The 5,000-nt window shown below is 44.2% G+C and overlaps 1 protein-coding gene across 3 annotated transcripts in view; it reads right to left on the bottom strand.

The window, feature by feature from the left end:
• LOC143021939 (uncharacterized) overlaps nt 1-5,000 on the bottom strand; it is a 169,025-nt gene that overhangs the window by 22,618 nt on the left and 141,407 nt on the right. The window lies entirely within an intron of this gene.

Here is a 5,000-nt window from a genome sequence, read left to right as displayed (position 1 = left end):
TATATGTTTATGTATATTTTTTTCTAAATAATATGGCATGATAACCTAGAACTAGATTACACCAGTAACAAATTAAAGTTTACAGTTTTAACTGTAAAAGCGAATACCTCGAAATTTTTGCATTACGCACGTTTAATACATTAACACAACATATATGACATGATATAGTAGAATCAGATGACGTCAATACCACGGCAAGGCTACATGTTTAATTATAAAACGGTTCCCAAGAGCATCTCAACCATGGCAAAACCTTGAGGTACTACTCCAAGACGTCTTCAGGAGTGAATGCCAGAAGCAAAGCCTTCGAAAATTACTTCATGAATGACTGCCAGAAGATACTTCGACAGGAGCCCACTACTGGCATCCGTGGAGCTCGCGATCTGGGTTAGATTGAGAGCCTGACTTCATCTCGCTCACTACGAGATCAGATTGGATTTATGTTATGACCCGAAGTTATTTCATAGTTAACTCCTTCAACCCAGCGACCGAGAGGGATCAAGACCTTCAGCAGAAGAAACGGTAGACAACTGTCTTCGGCTTGAGGAGAGGTCTCGACACCTAGAAGCTTCTGCGGAGTTTCTGACCCTCTCCATAGCGTCACCGTAGTGAAAGAACTAAGGTCAAGCCCATGGCAATGCTGTGGATTACGTCGGATTTGGTCTTCTCCCCTTCGCCCGCATAGAAAATAAAAGAAATCAGATTTCTCCGGAACACACACGGTGCTGTAGTCCCCCCGTTGGTTTGTGTCTCACCTCGTAAATAGAAAGGTCCGAGCTCAATCCCCAACGGCTACCGGTGAGCGCCACTTGCCCTGGCTATACGAATACACAGGGTTAGGTGTGAATGTTAAGTGACATATGGCGTTAGTTCCTAGTATTTGTTGATTTTGCTGTTGTTGTTTAGGCTGTTGTAGTTGTTGTTAAGGCTGTTGTTGTTGTTCTTGTTGTCGTTGCTGTTGTTGCACATCCGTTCGGTTTCGAGTGTTGTCAAAACATTACAGTGTTGAGTTACATCAAAGGATTTTGCATTCGTGTTCCTTCACCTGCTTTGGTCCAACTCTGCCACAACGAAAGGTGTCTCAAAAAAAAAAAAAAAAAAAAAAGAGAGAGAGAGAGAGAGAGAGAGAGAGAGAGAGAGAGAGAGAGAGAGAGAGAGAGAGAGAGAGAGAGAGAGAGAGAGAGAGAGAGAGAGAGAGACCGACGAAAGAAGTAAGAGAGTACGTCGAACCACGAAGGGGAAAAACGAGGGGGGAGGGGGGCAACAGCATGCACACGAACGTGCACACACACACACACACACACACACACACACACACACACACACACACACACACACACACACACACACACACACACACACACACACACACACACACACACACACACACACACACACACACACAAAACGTATCGGAAGCAAGCTAATGGGTTCTGTCAACGCGTTCCGTGGCTTAATTATCTTTCATACGCAGTTAAACGCATAATAACTGTTCTTAAGCCAATCCCCATAGTCCCCCTTACCAGCGAGCCCACAGTAAATGCCACACATAATCATCTTGGGGGACGTTGGGAGTCGCCCAATCATGGCGAAGGGCTGATGCATTTCCACCAATAGGCGGGAGGAAAGAGGGCAAAGAAGCCAATAGGAGCTCGCGGTGATCGGCAGGACAGGTGTGAAGTCTGTCAGGAGGAGCCTCGCTGATGTGTGACTGCGGAGAGAGAGCGAAAAAGTGAGAGAGAGAGAGTGAAAGAGCGAGAGAGAGAGTGAGAGAGAGAGCGGGAGTGAGAGAGAGAGCGAAAGAGATAGATAGATGGGTAGAGAACAAGAGAGAGAGAAAGAGAGCAAGACCGAGAGCAAGAAAAATAGCTAGAGTAAGAGCGAGAACAAGAGCAAGAGCAACCGAGAGAGAGAGAGAGAGAGAGAGAGAGAGAGAGAGAGAGAGAGAGAGAGAGAGAGAGAGAGAGAGAGAGAGAGAGAGAGGGAAAGAGAGAAAGCGGGAAAGAGAGAAAAAGAGCAAGACCGAGAGCAAGAGTAATAGCGAGAGCAAGAGCGATAACGAGAGAGAGAGAGAGAGAGAGAGATAGAGTGAGAGAGAGAGAGAGAGAGAGAGAGAGAGAGAGAGAGAGAGTGGGGGGGGAGTCAGACGCCCCGAGGAATGCGAAGACTCACGCCCGCTGATGAAGGGCTTTCGTCGTGGCAGAAAGGGATTGGAGGGGAAGGGCAAGGGCAAGGGAAGGAAAGGGAAGGAAGGTAAGGGAAGGAAGGTAAGGGAAGGGAAAGGAAGGAAAGGGAAGGGAAGGGAAGAAAGGAAAGGAAGGCAAGGGAAGGTAAGGAAGGGAAGGGAAGGGAAGGGAAGGAAAGGGAAGAAAGGGAAGGGAAGAGACGGGAAGGAAGGGAGGGAAGGGAGGAAAGGGAAGGAGAGAGAGAAAAGGGAAAGGGAAGGTAAGAAAAGGAAGATATTTAAATGTGCCATTTTATATCGTAAATCCTAGTGTGTCATCACCCTTACTATCATCATCACATCAACACCATCATTGTTGATGTTTTCGTAATCATCGTCACCATTATCACCACTATCATATTTATCATTGTCACTACCATCATTATGATCTCATCATAATCACCACTACCATCCTCATCATCACTTAAGTCAATCCTCATTATTTTAGTCATAATCATTATTGTCATCATCATGAGTCATCATAATCCATCTTCATCACCACCAGTATCATCACGATTATACTGTGTTGCCAGTCAACATTATAATCATAATTGTTTGCAGAAGTATGACAGTGTTTACATGTGTGGTTGAGACAACTTGATCAACAATAAACACTAGAGTTCCCTTCATCACTGTAGCCTTGTTTACACGGGGCAAGCTGAGAGGCAAGTCAAGTGTGCAAGTTACTGGAGCTGGAGAGGAAGGTGAGCAAGTACATGTTCACACAGGCCACTTGTCTCTAACTTGGGCTGTGTGAACATGTACTTGCTCCCTTTCCTCTCCAGCTCAAGTCACTTGCACACTTGACTTGCCTCTCAACTTGCCCCGTGAAAACGAGGCATTACTCTCAAACCTTTATCTGAATACCTGAGACCTTTGTTGTCATCTCGTTCGTTCCTCTGACAACGAGTCTCGTGGTGCGAGACTCGACCGGTGGCACCTAGACGCCTGGCACTGAGTGGCACCAAGACAGAGGGACACGAGTCACGAGTAGACGAAAAACGGATAAGTGGCGCTTTCGCCTCGACTAGGGATTCTCAACCTAGGGACCATGGGTCCCTGGGGAGGTATAGAGGTTCTCAAATGTAACCATAACCTGGAGGCTAGTAGTAGTAAGTGGATGCTTGACGATTCTTTTCAACCGTGAATTGATCTCGTGGAGGTTAAGCAACATTAATGCATAAGCACAGGGACGTGGGAAAATAGATTAAGAACCTTTGGTCTAGAGGGACGGTAGAAAGACAAAAAAAAAAAAAGGCATGGATGGGGATGATAGGTGGTAAAGGACATGGAACTACCTGGTGTAGGCCTTATTGTCTCTTACAGTCTCCTTCATTCTTATGTTCTTACGTTCTTATATTTAGTAAAACCCGATGGAGAACCACAGAAGGTGTACCAAAATAATTTAGTAAAAGTATAATCACGTGTAAAAAAGGAAATGTCGCCAACAAGTGACACAGCGGAAGACCAAGCAGAGGTATCAATACTAAACGAAGAAGAAGACAGAGACAAGGTGATGGGGCTAAAACGTATAAGACTGACATAAGGCACAAGAACGCTGGTGGCACTGACAGCGAAAGATAGAGCCAGTTGTTGGAGAAGAGCTCATTGACGAAAGAGACAACTGGTCAGCTTCACCACGAACGCCGGGAACTGATATGGGTAGGCTATAGGCTTTCAATCCCGGGGTCTTAAGAGTCTTTTAGATTTCCACTCTGGCCTCCATCAGGGTCCACAGACCAAGACCCAACATCATCAGCAGGAGCTAATGGAGGTAAGATGAATTTATTCATTGTTGAAAGCCTCCCCAGGAAGTTGAGAAACTCGTATACGTGACTGGTGTTCAAGAGGTGGAAGAAGAACAATAAGCTGAGGGATCTATGAGCAAAGAAGTCGAGAACCAAGTCGGGGTAGACAGATGGCACCGAGAACGTCCGGAAGGTGGAGTGCCAACAGGCGAAGTTAGATGCAGATAAAGAGTCTGCCGAGATTCCCCCACAAAGAAAAACATACAGGTTGTGTCTGCAGTGGTAGAAGCAGCTTCTCAAGCTGTTTCGCCACTGGCAGCAGCTCTTTAAATAATGGTGGTGGTAAAAGGAACGTTTACCACTTCGACGCTTACATATTTTGTTCTGGATAGGAACAAATGTGGCGTATTTAGGTGAAAGAGCTTAACTGTATTCAATATATTAAGAAGCTGCATGAATAGGAAATACTTTATTGTTGTACTAGTATCATGACCATGATATAGTAAGAACCACCCAAACTTGGAAATGATATTAAAAAAAAAAAAAAAAAATCAACGGCCAATTATGAAGACTAACACGCGCACTGTAGAAACCAAACCTAAGAATAGATAGACAAAAAAAATAAAAAAAATAGGCAAACAGTTAAACAAACACATAAATAAATAGACAAACGAATGAATAAATAAATATATGGAAAATAAATCGTCATAAATATTTCGATAGTTTGATCTACAAACATTTCACAATAATGTCCACCATAACAACTACTGTCATACACGCCGCCAGATGTACGATGCCACTACACAGATCGTATTCGTGAAATTCCCACGTGAAGATAGATTGATATTAATCTAAACAGAATAAACACCAATCAAACTTTGAGACTTCAACTGCAGTTGCAGTACACAGTCTTGGATCCTTCATTCTATTGAATAAAATAATTTGTTAATATAAAGAAATTATCCGACCAAAGCTTTAGCCTACTTCGCGACTGTACAACGATTAACGTTTTCTTTGCTACCTCTATG

The sequence above is a fragment of the Oratosquilla oratoria genome, chromosome 43 (genome assembly GCF_046742065.1).
Source record: "Oratosquilla oratoria isolate Oo_2021 chromosome 43, ASM4674206v1, whole genome shotgun sequence".
Lineage (NCBI taxonomy): Eukaryota > Metazoa > Arthropoda > Malacostraca > Stomatopoda > Squillidae > Oratosquilla > Oratosquilla oratoria.
This window is presented reverse-complemented; position numbering and strand designations above follow the sequence as displayed.